The 19,342-nt window shown below is 42.6% G+C and overlaps 1 pseudogene; it reads left to right on the top strand.

Moving 5' to 3' along the window:
- Window positions 1-238: 238 nt before the first annotated feature.
- LOC125403340 (vacuolar protein sorting-associated protein 26A pseudogene) lies at window positions 239-1,114 on the top strand (annotated as a pseudogene).
- The last annotated feature ends 18,228 nt before the right edge of the window (window positions 1,115-19,342 follow it).

The following is a 19,342-nucleotide window of genomic DNA, read 5'->3' as shown; positions in this document are numbered from 1 at the left end:
GACAGCATAATCTTAACCACATTTGCTTCCCTCTCTTACTTAAAGTGAACACATATGAATCATGCCCTGCCAGAATGCTTCATTTGATTAAAAGAAAGTTCAGATTTTTTATGATTTAGAAACTGAGGAAAATAAATAGGAATAAGGATGATATTCAAAGTTGAGGCAGCGACGGTCACGTGACATGCAACGGGGTGCGGGCAACCGGGCTAGGAGTTCTCCCGAGGAAAAGCCAAGTGAAGTGGGGGACCCGGCGGCGGTGACAGTGATAAACCTAGCCTTTAAGCAGCCTGGAAAGAGGCTAGAGCATCAAGGAATTAGAATTGAATTTGTAGGTCAAATTGAACTTTTCAATGACAAGAGTAATACTCATGAGTTTGTAAACCTAGTGAAAGAACTAGCCTTACCTGGAGAACTGACTCAGAACAGAAGTTATGATTTTGAATTTATGCAAGTTGAAAAGCCATATGAGTCATACATCGGTGCCAATGTCCGCCTGAGGTATTTTCTTAAGGTGACGATCGTGAGAAAGTTGACAGACTCAGTGAAAGAGTACGATCTTATCGTTCAGCAGCTTGCTACCTATTCTGAAGTCAACAACTCTATTAAAATGGAAGTGGGCATTGAAGATTGTCTGCACATAGAGTTTGAATATAATAGGTCAAGGTATCATTTAAAGGATGTGATTGTTGGGCAAATTTACTTCCTATTAGTAAGAATAAAAATACAACACATGGAGTTACAACTGATCAAGAAAGAGATCACAGGAATTGGACCCAGCCTCACAACAGAAACAGAAACAGTCGCTAAATACGAAATAATGGATGGTGCACCCGTGAAAGGAGAATCTATTCCAATAAGATTGTTCTTAGCAGGATATGACCCGACTCCCACAATGAGAGATGTGAACAAGAAGTTTTCAGTAAGGTACTTTTTGAACCTGGTGCTTGTTGATGAGGAAGACAGAAGGTACTTCAAGCAACAGGAGATCATCCTGTGGAGAAAAGCTCCTGAAAAACTGAGGAAACAGAGAACGAACTTTCACCAGCGGCTTGAATCTCCAGAATCCCAGGCACCTGGGGAACAGCCCGAGATCTAAACAGAATAGGACAAAAGCAGCAAGAACAAGAACTGAAGCCAAGAGCTGAAGCTCAGTGGACTAGAGATGGGAACAGCCTGGGGGAAAGTCCAACTCTGTCTGTTAGTCTTCCTCATCCTCAAGTGCTGTGTTTATTTTACAGTATGATTAAAGATTCTTTGTGTAAAAAAAGAAAAAAAAGTTGAGGCAGCAACTTGTTTCAAGATAGAAGATCAGGGTAGTGTCAGGGTAGTGGACTGTCATCTTAACAAATACAAGAAACTGGATTTCTCCTGTCCAGCATTTCCCTGAGTATCAATCAAGAATAATGTACTTTGATGATGGTGGTGGTGGTGGTCATGGTGGTAGTGGTGATGATGATGATTGTGGTGGTGTTGGTGTTGGTGGTGGTGGTGTTGGTGGTGGTGGTGGCGGCGGCGGCGGCAGCAGCAGCAGTGGTAGAAGTGTTGGGAAAGCTGTGGGAAAACATTTCCATTAATCGCAGTGCTAAATTCCATCACTAAAGTAAGATAAACACATCTGTCTTATACTCAGTCTGAAAAGACTTTATTGTCAACATCAGACTCACAGCTGGGCTAATGGAAAGCCCTCCCTTAAAGCTACCTGTTGTGTGTTCCCACCAGTGCACAGGCATTTGCTTCACTGGCTGGTGTGGAAGACAGAACTTCCAGAATGGGGTTGAATCTGGGCTGAATTAGGAGTGCAGAGGGTTATACAATGTTTTTTGCTTTTTTTTTTTTTTTTTTTTAGGAGGATCTGGAAAGATGGCTTATTAGTTAAGAGCATGTACTACTCATCCAGAGAAACTGATTTGGGTTTCTAGGACCACAATGGGTAGCTCACAGTCAACTGTAACTCCAGATTCAGAATATCTGATGCCCTCTTCTGGCTTCTTTGGGCATTTCACTCACACACACACACACACACACACACACACACAAACATATATAGTCACATATATACACACAAAATTAATAATTGTTAGTTTAAATAAATTGAAAAGAAATTGAATAGGTAAAAGATTAGTTTAGAAGGAAAGAATAATATGTCAAAATTTGAACTTGAAATTTTGGACCAGAGCAAATATCCTGGGTTCAAAGAAGTTGGAATGAATATAGGAACTGGGCTGAGCTGACTAGAGATGGACAATGTTGTCCTGAGAAAGAAAGAGATGGGGGTGGATTTCCTTATCTACCACCTTACTAGCTGACACAGAATACTTGTAATTGGCCCATGCTCGCCGAAGGTGTTTACTTTTCCCAGAGCACATGACATTGGTCAGAATTTCCGGGGGCAAAACTAAAGTCTAAGACTGTCTGCAAAGGGGAGAGGGTTGGCAGTCAGTTTCACCCAAGGATCCAGTTCCTGTCAGTCTGCTGCCACGCGGGAGGAACAGGCAGCCGGAAGCAGGAAAACGGGAGGACGCCAATGGAAGTATCAAGTTTATGTCCTGCTCAGATAAAGAGCACACAACTGCAACATCCTCCTCCTTTCCAATGTCCCCAAGTCTAATGTAGGCATAGATGCCATAGTCTGGAAGATAGATGCCCTTCACTACGGCCATTGCCTCCTGGCCGCTCTAAACTTGAGCCTTACATGAGCCCTGTACTCAAAACACAAGTACTCCCCAAATACTACCATAATCACCTCCTAAAAGTTATTTTATGTCAGCTCAGCTGCCTTTACTGCCCCTCTTGATTTAGTCGGTGTCCATACTTCCTTTACGCTAGTCCTTCTTCTCTCCTCCCTCACGCACCATGACATCTTACTTGGCTTCCACAGCTCTCTCCTCTGAGCACCCAGGGCTTTCTTCATCAGTTCTTGGGAGTGCGCTCTGAGGTTTGCTATACCGTGAATTTGAGAAAATTCAGTGAAATCAGGTGACCTGGTTCCTACTGTGGACATGCCACCTACTCACCTGTGACCTTGAGCTATTTACATAACCTCCTGAAACCCATTTTCTCATTTTATTATCAGAAACAAATGAAAACAATAATGTATACAAATGTTACCTCGATGTTATGGGCATTAAGTGAAACAGTGCACACAGAGCATTTAAAATAGTGCTTGAAACACATACACTTCCCCTGATAGCGGACGTTAATCACAGCCTTTATAGGGCCTCGCATGCACCAGGCTCAATAAAGAGGAAGGAAATACACACACAGCTCAAAGGATTCCATTGGATTTTGTAGTATTAAAAGCATTAAATCTTTTGAAGCAGAGCTGAGAAGTCCTACTAGATCAGCGGACACTAGGACACAGCCATTTCCCAAAGCCCAGGGCTTGCTTCCTGCCAGCCTTGGCACCTTTCTTCAACTCCACCGCAAGCCACATGCCAGCCGTGAGCAGCCAGGACCAGTGATACAGGGCTGCAGGCAACCTGTTTGCAGGCCCAGAACTTTCTCCTTTTAGAAGAGAAAATGGCAAATAAATAAATAAAATCTGTATAAATTTAAATAATTGGAAGGCAGCTCGACTGAAAAAGACACTTTTCTTTTTCACCACAAATGTCACCATCTGGACTTTTCCTTTTTTAATTTCTTTGGGACCTGACAAGTCACTGGGCTGATAGAATCACACCCAGTCAAAAAATGACAGACATATCTCAGCAAGTTAGGGTAGGCAGAGTTCCAGCGTGGCCAGTGAGGACCCAGAAACCAGTGGGAGGGCGTTTTCAACAGCTCCCTGGAATACAGGAGCCTCTGAAGTGCGAGCCTCTGAAATATACCCCCCCCACACACACCGCAGACACATACATACACCCCTACACCACACACACACACACACACACACACAGGCATGCTCCCCAGATAGCACTCAATTAACCTGATTGCTAACTCATTTTAAAGAAAATTGAAGGCTAGGAAAGGTCATTCCGTAGACTGTGCTGCTATTAAAAACCCACGTGTGGCCACTCTGCTTCTCTACTTATCTTGGCTTCTCCTAAACCGTCCTTCCTGGAAGGCACCAAGAAGAAGCAAAGAGTGTTGTTGCACTGTGCCCACCTTCCTGTATTGATTAACTGAGGTCATTCATGAGGTCACAAGACATCAGATGGATTTAGGTGCCACCGCTAAACATTTCTACTGACAAATTTCAATACATTTCTCTTGTTCTTTCTATCTAACTTGAGTGATGATTAGCTGGAAAGTGTAACAAGTATTTCTCCTGTAGATCTAAGAGACAGCACTTCTACAGAACAGGAGAAACGGCTGTGTTCCAAATTGTCTTCTAGTGGGAATTGAGGAAGCTGTAGTCTTCCTTATTAGTCTAATTGCATGAGCCTTAAGATGAGGGTGTGTTACATGTGCACATACGTATACATAGAGTCATAATTACATGTATATATTGATTTGCCAACTTTGACAGTGTGATTAGGATATTAGGAGACTGAGTCTCCTGGGACTATGCTTTTCAAACTTGAATGGGCCCAGGAGTCCTCTGAAGAACTTGTCTATCTGCAGAATCTCTGTAAGTGACTCCATTTCTAACTAGCCAGAAGAAGCGATATTAGTCCACAGACCACACTGTTAGTGTCAGACTGCAGGGAAATAGATAGTGACTTTCATTAAAGATGACTGAATCTTTCAGGGCATATTCAGTCGCTGAATAGAATAATGCCTTCCTAATCCTCGACTTTACTTTCAGTCTGCACCGTCAGACCCACAGCCTGCTCCATCTCTGTCAGTCATTTGTGGTGGGTTCCAAAGACCTTTGCTCTTTCTTCTTATCTTTTCCAACCATCAATAAGAATGTTCCCAGAATGCAACTCAGGCTGTGGGTCTTTCTTAAAATCTTTTGATGACTCCCCTTCCTTTATAGGATGATACGAAAGGTTCTTTAAAGGGTCCCCGGAGGCCCCTTTCTGCTTCATCTTCCACCACATTCCTTTCCTATCACTACTTTGTCTACTGTGCCCTTTTTTGGCCTCTTAGGTATGAAAAACTTCTCAACTCAGAGTTTCAGCCCAGACGCATCTACCACTTGCCTAGCGCTTTTCCTTGTCTTTCCCCACTACATGGCATGCAGAAGCTGCCAGTAAATACTGGAGAAAGATGAAGGAATGGGAAAAAAAAAGAAACAAGACTAATTGCAAAGGCTTCACTGACTTTAAAGTAAGAGCCAAAGCTGAGGGTTTCTCTGGACTGAAAAGGAAACAGCAGGATCAGATATTGTGAATCACCTTGAACAAGGGGGGATATAGGAGTTTGTATATTTGGAAGGTGTTAGAGAAAGAGTGGGTACTCAGTAAGCAGTCATAGGAAGAACATTCCAGACAGGAGAGGCAAGCAATACCCAAACACAGAGTCCTTTTTCCTGTTATTTATTTCTTTTTTATTAATTTATTCTGTGTGTTTTTTCACATCATGTACCTTGATCTCATTCATTCCCCATCCATTTGCATCCAATCCCCACACAAATAAAGCAAAATTCAAGAGGAAAAATGAAGAAAATAAAATGAGAGGGAAAAGGGGTAAGGATTTAAAAATCTTGCCATGGAAGCTGTTCACTCTAATAGTGATCTTCTGGCTGATGTTGCAAGGTATGAGTGGGTCCCTGTTTTCTCAATGGACCTCGGGGTGGTCAGCCCCAGGCCAGCCTGTGAGTCTCTGTCTCACTCAGGCTACCTTGACACAGTGCTTGGCCATGCTTCCTCATCATAAGGAGATCATTACAGTGCCTGTGGTGCTGGCTAGCTCCTGGTTTATGTGTTTGGCTGCTTTCTGTCCACCCTAGCCACATGGCATGGGGTGGGATCTTGGCTGGAGTTCCACTGTGGGCCAGAATTCGAATCCCATGTCCTGCTTGGCTATGTTGTGACTATTGCAGGTTCAAGCCTGGGTTGGACTAACAGCTCTTACTTGCAGGGGAATGCCACAGACTCAAGAATCTAGGGGGGTACTCTCTATATCCATCACCCATTCAGGCCCTGGTTGAGCCAGAGGATTCTGCTTGAATTCCCCCCTTTGCAGACCCCCACAGAGTTTTTGTGCTGTGGGAAATAACTTGATGTATAAACCACAGGTGGGGGTTAAATAGAGCAGGCTAAGCGGTTTTGGATTTGGAAATAATGTAATGAGTACGTCATAATTAAGTTTGTACTTCAGAGACAGCTCTGTGGAAGCAATATAAAGAGTGGGATGAGCAAGATTTGAGACAGAATGGGTAAACCAAACAACCACACAGGTGTTTGATTGATAATTAGTGACTCAGAGAAACAGCAGACACAAAGAACATTTCATACATTCATTAATTCATTTATTCCTTCATTAGAAAATGTTTGTTGGATGCTTACTTTTTATCAGGTACTTTTTTTTAAACAGTCCTAGATATGTTATAGAGAACAAAACTGTTCAAGTTCTCCCCCCAGATGGCTCAGATGCCACAGCAGACAGGAAATGAACAAAGGAAAGAAAACTCCTTCTGACACAAGTAGAAGCAAACATGGCAGACTAGAAGATATGGGCAGACCACATAAAACATAATTTCAGATGTTGTGGTATGGTCACTGAAAGTCTCCTTGAAAAGGTGACATTTGATTCAAGATGGAAAGCAGTGCCGAACATGTGACCCCTTGTCTATACAGCTGTGTCCTAGAACCCAGTTCACAGGCTGTTTGGAGGCCAGTGGGTGGCCCTGTTTTCATGGCAACAAGTCACACTGGAGACACAGAGCACTGGTGTCAGTGAGGGTGACAGAGTCACTGGTGACAAGAGCTCTGTCACGTGTTCTCGATGTTGGTGGCCGTTCTTCTATCAACTTCTATCATAAAGTCCCAGCTCCCTGACTCAAAAAATAAAAAAGTAAAGAGCCTACCTGCCAGTCTAAGTATGAGCAGACAGAATCTCAGATAGATTAAGGTAAGAATACAAACAAAGGGTTTCCTTTGAAAATGACACTTTTCATGTCAGAAGAAGAGTGTGAGGGACTCACTCACTTAAAACACAGTGTAAAGGATCAGTGTCATAGTTCCTGAGTCTGGGTAGGGAAAAGAAACAAACCATTTCCTTTGAACAAACAAATGGGAGATGCTGGGAACGAGACGTCTGTGCTCACTAGCAAATACATGGGTTTTTTTGCATTCTGGTTGTGTTATATTTTTTCCCAATTTTAATAGCACTCCATACCTTTACCTCCAATTATACATGTAGTGGCTCTTCCCTCCACCTTCCAAAATCTGTTGCTAAATTCGTGGTACACTTTACAGTAAATGGCATCAGAGGGACAGCAGGATGGGAACAGCTGGAGATTAGATTGGGCAGGCTCTTTAGCTGATATCCCTTCCCAAGCTAATAGACATACAGCTTAGTCCTTAGAATTTAGGGTATGGATGGGAAAGCACCAATAATGAGTGTGTAGCGAGCTCATTTCTTCACAAGGGCACTCTTTAGGCCCACAGGGTGACTGACAAGGAAACTGGATGCTAGGGTAAAGCCTCTAGCAGGGTGGCACCGAGACGAATGGGCAGAACACCTCTTGGACACATGTGACCGGAACTCCGTTGCTACTCTGATGAAGAGCTCATGTTGGTTGAAGTGTAGAGGCAGTCAGCCGAGAAGAACAGTGGCCTGGAGAGCAAGGCTGCTGCTCTGTTGGAGGAAACACTGGCAGGGGTAGTACACAGTTTCAAAGGTCATGCCACAAGCTCCCAGAGATAGTAAGTGACTGGGCCCACCACAGCTCTGAGCATATTACAGAAAGCAGAGATATAATTTACTCTTATTTTAATAAGTTTCTGACGTTGAAGCAAATTATTTGAAATCCAATCAGATCCTTAATCTTGGTTCAATTTAAACCATCTCAAGAATGCTGCAATAATGCCCCCTCACACTTCCTTTTACTGACTCCAAACAGAAGACATCCCAAGGCAACTGACTACAATAAAACCTAACAGTCACCACTAGAATCACAGGACTCTCTGTAAACCTGATGACCTAGAGTCGCTGACGGAATGCACAGGAGATGACCTCATAAGCCTCCTTAAAGGCACAGTCCTAGCTTTCCTCCTCTTCTGGACTCCTGTTGGTTCCCGTTCAGTACCTCTAACCTCTCTGGGACACATGAAAAATTAATTTCTTCAGCCTTATTTTAATTTCTTTTGTTCCTAGTGTCTCACTTGGCATACAGACTCTCAGACTTTCCTTTGTATCAGGTCTGTCTAGAAAGTACCTGTCTTGGTTTATGATCCCTCCAAGGAGAGAGAGAGAGAGACCTTAAAACTAAATGAGAAAAGAATTCCAATGGCTTCACTCGGTCTGTAGTTCAGCCTGAACAACAGGCTTGGTTTCCTTCACTTGTCATCTCTGACACAAACACTAGCCTTTTCCAGATTTGTCCTAAAGCCTGGGAACCAGCAATGGAGCTAAAATGTGCCCCCCCCATGTGTCTTTGAATCAGGTGCATCACTGTTGGGTTCCTCATCTATGAGATGCAATAATTGCCCATTGCTATTCCAGACCTATGCTGCTATGATTTGAACCTTTGTCATTGGTTGCTGTTATTTGGAATGGGAGGAACTAAGCACCTTCCTGAAGACAGGGAAATGTTCGGGGTTGGTTTCTGTTTCCTGGCTTTCTCTGTCTCGATAGCTATTGTGACATGGGATAATTGTTTGTTTGCTTTTTCAGCATCTGTAGTCCTTTACTGTATGCCAGACAACCATGAAGCCTCATAGGTACATTTAAAAAAAAAAAGCCTTCATTCAATATATCTGGGGTTGCTGTGTGCCCATCGATACTACTTGGGCACTGGAGCAATTCAACCCAAGTAAATCTGCCCCTGCTGTCTTCTCTCCTCTTTCCGAATTGAAGACTCACTTGGGTGTGTCTTTTGGCAGGTACAATTGGGCAAGCATTTTTTAAGCCTTCAACTCCTTCCTACCCTCACAATAGCTTGCGTTTATTTAGCGCCTATGTTAGTTTGGTGCGTTGTAAAAAGCCACAAAGCTTCAGAGACTCGGCACAATCCATGATTCAGCTTAGGAATATGAGGTAAACTTAGGAGCTAAACCAAGCCAAGTGTGAATGTGCTTGGCCTCAGGTTTTTCAGCAAAGCTGTGAAATTAATAACACCTCTCTTGCCTGAGCCGGCATGACAATAAGCCGGGCTTTCTCAAGATGCCGAATGCAGAGCCCAGCACACCGTTCATCAACAGTTGTGCCTTCAGCCACATGTAAAACACTGCATCAAGCTTTCCAGGGTGAAAGGAATCACACAGCAACTTGACTCCTGATGTTTCACGGAGCCTTAATTTGAGAAACACAATTATATATGTACGGGTGAATGGCAACCACATAATGAATGCTTGATTTGTGTGAGGGGGGTTCGGAAGGCGAGAGCAAGCTCGGGAGAAGTGGATCTGAGATAATAAGTTCCGATTTGTGATTTGACCTGTTCTCCACCTGCCTAGCTACATATTCATGTCAATTTTCTCCCCGTTACCCAGAGCAAGAGATGAAGAGGGAAGATCTTTAATCATTTTTTTATTCTAATTGAAACATTTTCCTTGCAAGTGGAGAGAGAACAGGTGCCTAACGAGTCCACACGATGATTCACAAGGTAGTAGATAGCACCCCAGATATAATTAAACTGGAAGATCAATGGAAAATTCCTTTTTGGACTACAGCCAGGTCTGCATAGCCTGGGCTCCAGCGAGCTGCATTTATGCACAGCCGTATCCGAAGTGTTCTCACACAGGTGGGCCCAGCCATATCATCTCATGATAAATTAAACAGCTGCAGACGTGTACAGCCACTATGACTTATTTAGGAAAACACCTCGATTCCTGTGTACAGTTAACAATCCGGAACTGCAAACATATCCCGTTGGAAGGGCAGGTGATGGCTGTGTTTTATTTATTCTTGGTTTCCTTTCTCCTTTTTGTGGGGGCTTTCTTTTTCTTTCTTTCTTTTCTCATACTAAACAAAAGCTTACAAAGAAATACTGATTCCAAGAGACAAGATATGAAAGACATGAAAGAAGGGAGGGAGAGGTGAGAGTCGGAGATGAAACAAAGCTCTGCCGTCTGTGTGTTCTCCTTGGTGGCTCCAGAAAACTGTGATGGACTTTTCCCCAGGAGACCTAACCTCTCCAGGTCTTAGGGTCCCCACGCTCTCTCACTTACAAGTCAGCCCATTCCAATTGTGAGCATGTGTGGCTCCTCAGGAAAAGCAAGCAAGGGAAAAGTTTAAAAATCTGAGTATTGGTTATTCAAGAATGATTACATATATAGTTTACAATGGCCCGTTAGGATTAACACAAATTTGTATTCATCGAGATTTCTTTGCACAAGTGAGAAAACAAAGATGTCCCCACCCCTACGGCACTGTGATAGTTGCCTTTGGTCGTTTTGTAGTGAGAATGTAATCGAAGAATATTCACTGTTAGGGTCGAGAGCAAGCCCTTCTTTGATCAGATCCACAAATCCAAGTGAATTCAGCTATCTCTGATATCTAGAATTTATAAGAAAATCAGTGTGTTGTGCATATTTAGGTCAAAACAAAACTAATCCTAATATTACTCATCTTAACTTGCAAATAAATGAGCCTGGGAGGGTTACCAAATAATACGAATTTTCCTGTTAGGTCATGAATTTCTTAGTGATAACTCTAGATTAGCATATCTGTTATTTTTCGGGATGCCTTTTCTTAATCATTTCAAAGTCTCAGTTGCTTAGCGGAGTAAAGATTTGTTATTACGAATACTAGCTCTAATCTAGATTTTTCTATTGGGGAAAATTTCTGTTTATGCACCAAACTCAGTGACCCAGGCTCTTGCCAATGTGAGGCTTCAGCAATTCAGAGGCCTTCAGAGTCCCAGTATGCAAGATCATGTGGGGCATTTTATAACCAAGACTAAAAGTGGTCCACATTTCCTGGACCAGAACATAGGTGTCTGGTTCTGTTTATTTTATGCCTCTTTGTTTTATGACCCCTTTGTGGATTTAGATAGCAAGCTGTAGGTTTCTTGGAAGGCAGACAGGCTTCATAGACGACAGCATAAGTCCTTAAATATGCTTAATGAATGAAATTCCTTGAGAAAAGTATGGAAATGATTTAATTAAGTTTTTCCCCAAACAATTTTTTCTGATGATTACCCTGATTTCTGACAGGATCACACATTGATCACAATGAAGGCAGCATATTCCTCTTTTTAATTCTTTACAATGACTATTAACGTAGCGCATACAATTATTACTTAATATCTCTAGTTGGGAAGGATAAGACCAAGATTCGAAGAGACGTCCAAGGAAAACAGAACAGGTAAATGCCTGATGAGAAGGCAGGTGAAGCGCAGCATCTATGTGTCAGAGTTCTAAAGGCTCAGGGGAGGGTGTGAAGAAGAACAGACACACTGCTGGGATTTCAGCTGATCCCTGGGACCCAAACCCAACGCTTTCTAATACCTTCTCTGCTCATGCATGGGCACATGTGGTAGTCCAACTTTGCTTCTCTCTTAGTTACTTGTAAAAAGAAAAATAAACAAATGATTTCAGCAATAATCTAATACCACTCTGAACTGTTAGACCCATGGTCCTAGAGTAAATAGAAAGAAAGACTGACAGACTGTTAAAGGAGTGTATTTAGCAGAGACCTTTGGGGAAAATAGAATTAGTGAGATGCATCCATATTGTAAACGGGGCTATATTAGGTTGGCTTACACAGTGGAGATCAGTCAGTTCAACAGTGGCTGTCTGCATGCTAGAGAGATAGAAAACTAGCTCAGTCCCTGGAGCAGGATGCTCGGTAGTTCCACTCTGATGCTAGAAGCAGGAGATGACAGCAGCCATGACAGACACCCTACTCGGGAAGAAGAAGGAGAAGCAGGTGTATAATGCCTTTTGCTGACCCCTCTTCACATCTCCATCTACCATTGGAAGGTGCCCACAGTGGAGGCTGGTCTTCCATGCCTTGATCAGTCCTGTCTGGAAACTTCCTCATAGACACATCTAGAGGTGTGTCTTCTCGGTGATTCCAAGTCCCCATCAAGTTGGGAACCAAGGCCTACATCACCGGGAGGCAAGTTAATGGGCCATGCGTGTGGAAAGCAGACTGACTGGCCTTGCTGCTCATCAGTTAGCCTTTCTTCAGCAGGGCTTATCATGATTGCTGCTTCGGGAGATGTGGTGACAGTGATATTGAATGAAGAGCAGCACAGAAGAAAGAGGGTAGGGCGGTCACGTTTATATGAAACGAGTTCATCGAGATTTATGTCACTACTGCAAGCTGCTGAAGAAACTGATGAGGATGAGATCATTCTGAGGGATCCTGAAGAATGCAGTTAGCTGGCCACTCTGACATTATCTTTCACAGCCCTCTCAAGGCAAATATCTATACCTTTAGGCACAACTACATCATTTCTTCCTTTATAAAAATGGTGTGTGTGTGTGTGTGTGTGTGTAAAGTCTCAAGATTCTTACAACTTTATCACTCAAAGAATGTGTCATATTCAGATTACTGCTTCTTAAAAAAAAATCATGTCTATGATACACCATGATGAGCCATCAAGGTGGCTCTTAACTTGCATTTCTTTTGGAGAATAATTGTGTCAAAGTCACCCCACAAGGGATGTAAACCAGTTTTACCTTAAGCATCTCACCCTCTCTAGTATCTCTGCCGGCAATGGGATTGTTGGGGTCTTCTTTTGCATTTCTTGCTGTGTGATCTATCTCCTAAGGGACTGTGTGTTACTCACCTGCATCTGTATCTGGCATGTCTTCCTAAGAATTAGAAACACCATCCAGTTTTGAAGAGGGGAATGGTGCCTTTCAGGTGTAAGCAGTTTTCTGAGACCTGCCACCTTTGAAGAACCTCTGGTCAATATGTAGACTTCTTATAATTTTACACTGCAGAATAAGCATCGCAGAGTTCATGGATCACTTAATTACTCACCACAGTTCTGCTGTAGCCTGGATGCAGCAGGGGATGATGCAAAAAAGCAAGTGTGTGGGCTGTGCGCCAGGAAAAAATTTCTTTAAGGACATCAGACTTGAGTTTCACATAATTTTTAGACAGTACTCTTCTTACCCTATATTCTTTCAACCATTTAAAGTATAAATAGCATCCTTGGCTTTCACAACACACAAAAACAGGTGGCGGGACATTTGGCCTGTGAGCCACAGTTCGTTGACTCCTGGACTCGATTGCAGGGCTGCTGGCACTGGTTGTGATAGTGAGATTTACTAATTATATGAAGCTGCTTTCTGGAAACTTCGATTCCATTCCCTTAGCCAATTCACAAGTGTTTTAGTTGATCCACTTCCTAACAGAGGAAATACTGTTGAGTGTGACTGCTGTCTTCAAGGGCATTCTAGCAAATTAAGGTTATGGAATTTTAGAGCAAGTTATACCTCCTTAGGACTAAAGAGTTATGATTAAAATACTAAAATGGAAGACTGGAACATAATTCATAGTTTAGAGCAAATCACCTCAGATATTTTCAGGAATCAATAACCCATGTCATCACTCCCATCCATCCCAGTGACATCCATTCATCTCACGAAACGAGAATTCCTGATACTCTGAAATGATTCCAGAGCACGAACAGGGGTCAAGCAAAATATGCTCCAAGAAGCATGGTACAATTATGAGACAGGATGAAACACAAATACATCTGCTCATATGCTTTTTAAAAGGCGTATTTATATTTTAATACATTGTTGATATCTTTAATAAACTAAGACTGTAAATTTTATAACAAATGTACACAAAAAAAATCAAGGCAGTAGTCTGATGTAAATAAAAGCACAACAGTGTTTTAATAATTTTATTTTTGAAGTGATACCATTTTCCCCTTCTCTTTCCTCACACCCTTCCCATGGAGCCTGCCCCCTCCAACACTCTTTCAAATTCCTGGTCTCCTTTTACGTGTTGACACATATCTATACATACAACTTCAGAGCTGCCCACTTGGTGTTGGAGGACCACTTCCTTGAGTATCTCTTCTTGGGAAAGTCTGTTTCTCTAGCTCTCAGCATTCCTTGTCATCCTTTGTGTAGGTTTGGGGCATGAGATTTCCCCTCCTGCAATAGCAAGCACGTCTATTGATGGTGTCATCCTTCAGGTCTTGTTTATGCTGACTTCTTGATAAGACTTTTATGGGTGCAGTGTCTCTGACATTTCTAAGAGACCCACACTGACAGAAAGCTTCCTGTTCCTCTGGATCTCACAATCTTTCTGCCCCCTCTGGGTCCCTGAGCCTTCAGGGTAGAAGTTGTATTGGAGATGTATCGATCGGGGCTAAGTGCTACACAATCATTTATTCTTTGAATTTTCATTGGTTGTGGTTTTCTATAATGGTCTCTGTCTACAGCAAAGAGATGTTTGTTTGATGAGGGTTGAGCTCTATACTTATCTATGGGCATAATGATAAATATTTCAAATGTAATTAGGGATTATGCTGGGTTAGGAAAGTGGCAGTTATAGGTGCTCCTCCACGAGCCTATGTGCATCAGTGCCAGCAAAGGCCAGAGGAGTTTGAGACACCCTGAATCTGGAGTTGTAGGGGGCTCTGAACTGCCTGATATGGGTGCTGGGAACTGAACTCGGTCCCCCTAGAAGAGCAGTAAGTACTTCTAACCACTGCACCATCTCTCTAGCTTCATATAACAATAATTTAACTCCAGTTAGGATATAGCACCTTTAAGGTGTGTAGCCCCCAGTTTTTATACAAGTCTGTCTGTTGAATGCAAGAGGAAGCTACAACCACTTTTAATTGATACCATTTCTGAGAAGAAGCCTGTACAAGACAGTTACTTGCAAGTAAAATGTATAGTAGGCCTTATGTAGAAATACTCATCTCCAAGGCTTCAGTAGTTAAGTCTAGGATATCAAACCAGACAGTCCTAGGTTCAAACCCTCGCTTTGGCACCTATTAAGTGCGTGACTTGAACCACATTGTCTAACTTATATTTGATTTCTTCACCTAAAATATGTGGAAACACTGGTAATGATTGTGAATACATGTGATGGAATACAAAGGTAGTCTCTGCACATGGCATTCACTAAACGGCAGTTGTTACTAATTAGTTCACCCTTAGAAAAGTACAGGCCACTGTGCAGCGAAGGAGTTGGCTTCCAGAGACACCATGGAATTTGGAATGTTGACAGTGCTGAAGCAATTGGGATGTTTCCCTCACTGAGTGGTGCAGATGCTAATAACATATGTCCCTGTGCTAGACCTGATTCATCACAACCATCATGACGTCATGGCTTCCTCTTTCACTCCTTTTGGGTTACAGAGGAGGCTCTGGTGATGTTCTTTTGGAATTTTCAAGGCATTTTTCCAACTTCCCTTCACATGATCCTTTGGCATCCTGTCTTGATGCTGTTTTCTTTATTCTCATCCCTTCTGATTTTCCTTTCGCTTACATTATGGCCTCATCAGAATTTATCAAATTCTTCCTTATTCAGAAACTTCTGATTGCGAATTCTATTTAATCAAGGTGCTGATTGTCTCCATCAAGTCAGTGTGCTGAGCCAAACAGTGGGTGGACAGTTCCAAGTCTCTGTCCAGGGGCCTCGGTTCAGTGTGCAAACTGAGAATATGTTAAGGTTGCTTTGGGGGAGACAAGTGTTCCTTTAGAGTCTGGCATGTACTCAAGGCCTCTAGTATGACAGGAAAGAACCATGCTTTGTGTCCCACTACTAGGACTCAGAAGTCTCCTCAGACAGTACCAAATACAGACTCTTAGCAAGTCATTTAATCTCACTGAAGTCAGTGCATTAGTCAGCAAAATGGAAACGAGTGACAAGTAGCTCAAGTACTTTAATGTAAGAGACAGTAGACATAATAACCATTTTGTCAAATAGAAGTTACTGGATGTGCCCGTCCAGGGATATTGACATGGTTTTCACCATTCACCCCATGCGTGCGTGAATCTGTAAGGATACCTTTTAGGCAACAACTTTATGGCAGTAAATATCTAGTCTCATATTTGACACTAACTTATTAACAGTGGGTATCTATTCGGTCATTTAAAAGAGAATTTAAGGTCTAACTTTTTATTTTGTTCTTAATTATGTGTCTATGTGTGGGTTTGTGTGATGTGGGATTTCCCTCTGTATGCTGTGATTACCATTGATAAAAGAAGGAACTGCTTTAGGCCTATAGCAGAGCTATAGGGGAATGGACCAAGTCGGAGAAAACTAAGCTGAATGCCAGGAGAAAGGAGGCAGAGTCAGAGAGATGCCATGTAGCCCCACAGGAGCCAGACTTTAGCCAGTAAGTCACAGCCATGTGACAATATACAGTTTCCTAGAGATGGGTTAAATTAAGATATAAGAGTTAGCCAATAAGAAGCTAGAGCTAATGGGCCAAGCAGTGATTTAATTAATACAGATTCTGTGTGATTATTTAGGGGCTGGGGAGCTGGGAACCAACAAGCAGCCTCCTTACTACATTTGTGTACATGTATGCAGAGTCCATGAAGGTCAGAGGATGGTTTTGACAACCTGGAGCTGGAGTTACAGGCAGTTGTGAGCCACCGTGTGTGTGTGTGTGTGTGTGTGTGTGTGTGTGCGCGTGTGCGTGCGTGCTGGGAACCAAGCTCAGGTCCTTTGTACGAGCAGAGTGTGCTCTCAGTGCTGAGTCAGCTCTCTAGCCCCTAAGTTATATATCCGTCAGTGTCCCTTCTAGGTACACAGGGCGGTGATAGTTTTGGGACTATCAGGAAACACTCATGGAGAGGCAGCTGGTGGAGGAATTGAACTCCATCAACACTCCATGCATAGCACAAAGAAGTGACTCCATGGGAGGATCCTGAGTAAACATAGTACACAGTGGACTCGACAAAATGCTGCTTAACACAGCAGCCAAAGGGACAGAAGAGGGCTGTATGCAGTGATGGAGGGAAACAGGGAACCACTGCTGAATAGCGCCTTGGTGCGGTGCAATGAAAGATCAGTCCTATCCTGAATGTGGGAAAAAAGAAAAGATTCAGACATGAAAACCTGCAGGGACTTTATGAGCCCTCCCTTGCCTCTTCAACTCACCTCTCTGCCATTACCACCAGTGGAATCCCTAAACTCAAAAATGGCATCAGGGTTAAATTTCTGACTGCTTTCAATTTTCTGTTCAACAAAATCTAGAACACATTAAAATCTAGATTCTCAGAGTTTGCCACCATAAGGCATGTTCTTTTTTGGACCCCTTAGTCTCAGGTACACCGTCTCTTTCCCGGGACCAGAATACTCTGAGCATCTATTGGCCTACTTTGTAGGCCAGCGCCTGTGCACTGTAATATCCTCATGAAACTTTCCCCTCAGCCAATGTTTTCTTTACCCAGGCTCAGTTCAATGATAAATCCTCATGTATACAAATAAAAAAAGCTATATATTTATTTATATATGACTGTGTGTCTGCGTGTGTACATGTACATTTATCACTACACACGGTAGTTAGCAGAGGACATCAGATCCCCTGGAACAGGGGTTACAGAAATCATAAGCCAATGTGCGCATGTTGGGAACCAATCTTGGGTTCTCTACAATAGTGACAGACATTTTTAACCACAGAGTCATCTCTGAAGCCATTCACAGGCTTTTAGTGAAGCTATTCACATGTATGATTTTTAGCTTTTAGGGATGAGAGCTTTAGCAGTACATGTGTTATGAATATTTTGTGGCGTTTACTAGAGATTAACTACAGTGACCACAAACATGGAGCTTTGGGCCCAATCTAAAAAATAAAGGCAAGTGAAAAGGAAAGGAAAGAGTGAGTCTGTGAGAGTCTTTAGAATTTAAATAGACAAACCTAATAAGGAACAAATTTAAATTCAACAAAATCTTGAACACTGGATAAGACAAATATGAATGTCTTCACTAATGAAATGATTTATGCATGAATAGTGAATGTCTCTTATATATATAAGGTACTATGGATACAAGGCAAACAAAACCGACTTAATATCTCCCATCAATAAAATGCCAGCATCCCTGGAGTGTGTTGAGCAAAGGGGAAAGGTGGAATAGAAGGAGGTCTTCCAAGTTAAGAGAATTTCGTTTATATTCTAAATGCAATAGAAAGGCTTTTAAACTTTAAGCAAAGCAATGAAATGGACTGTCTCTAGTCTTCAAGTGGTCACTCTGGTTCTTCTCTGTTGAAGAGACAAGAATATGAGCTAGGAAGCCATGCACCAGATCCAATGATGGATGGAAGCCATCTGGAAATCAGAACCACTGCTCAGGCTGTGACACAGAAATATGGACCAGGCCCCTAAGAGTTCTAGTTCCATAGATCTGGGGGTGATATGAACTTGTGGGTGGAATTTACATGTCTAATGGGTTCCCAGGTGGTACTGATGTCGCTAACTTCAGGTGGTACTGAGCATCACTGACTTCTCTTGGAGTGATGGCACCAAAGCCGAGGCATAGAGCAGCCACTGGGGATGCAACCAGGAGCGCAGACTGAGCAGTGTAATGTGTCAGTACCAGAAAGTATTAGGACAAACGCTGCCCTATGACATCTAAATGAGATTCAACAGTAGAGCATTCTCAGAAGGGGTTTTCCCAGCCCGTGAGATCTAGATGATGCTAAAAAGGAGAACAAAAGAAAGGGGAACCTTTCACGCAGGGGAGTACCCGGCACCTGCCTCCTGAAACAGAAGAGAACTAGAAGAGATCCCGGGTTCTAGAGCCAACAGTAGCCTGTGAGTAGCTGAAGATGAGAAAGCCCTGGGATTGCAGATTGCAGATGGAGAGGGGAGGTTGGATAAACAGCCATGGGATGTAACCTAGCAAAATCCCTGCCAAGCATCTCAAGCAAGCACCACAAAATGTGCTGGTCTCACTCGGAATGCATTGCCTCCCTTAGCCTTCACTGGACTGCTTAGCATGCCAGTGCCCAGGGACTCTGTCCAGACTTTGCCCGCATTCTGGGATATAATGGTTCTGTACTTCTTCCTATTGCCATCTTTCTTTCTGTCTCTTTTCCCCGCTCTACTATCAGTTGAATATTGGCTCCCCAAAATTCATATTTCTAAGTCATAACTCATAATACCTTAGCACATGACCTTTAAAAATATGTTTTCATTGATTTTTAGTGTACAAGAAAGTGGGTTTCACTATGATATTTTCATGTATGTGTATTATTGAACTTTGGTTATTTTTGTCCCCTGCCTATCCCCACTCATGTGTGTGTGTGTGTGTGTGTGTGTGTGTGTGTGTGTGTGCACATGTACATCTGTGTTTATAAACATTTATGTATTGTGTGAGTGTTTGTGTGTGCATGCGTGTATGTTCT

The sequence above is a fragment of the Myodes glareolus genome, chromosome 7 (genome assembly GCF_982192425.1).
Source record: "Myodes glareolus chromosome 7, mMyoGla1.1, whole genome shotgun sequence".
Taxonomy (NCBI): domain Eukaryota; kingdom Metazoa; phylum Chordata; class Mammalia; order Rodentia; family Cricetidae; genus Myodes; species Myodes glareolus.
Note: the sequence above shows the minus strand (reverse complement) of the source record. Positions and strands in the feature narration are given on the sequence as shown.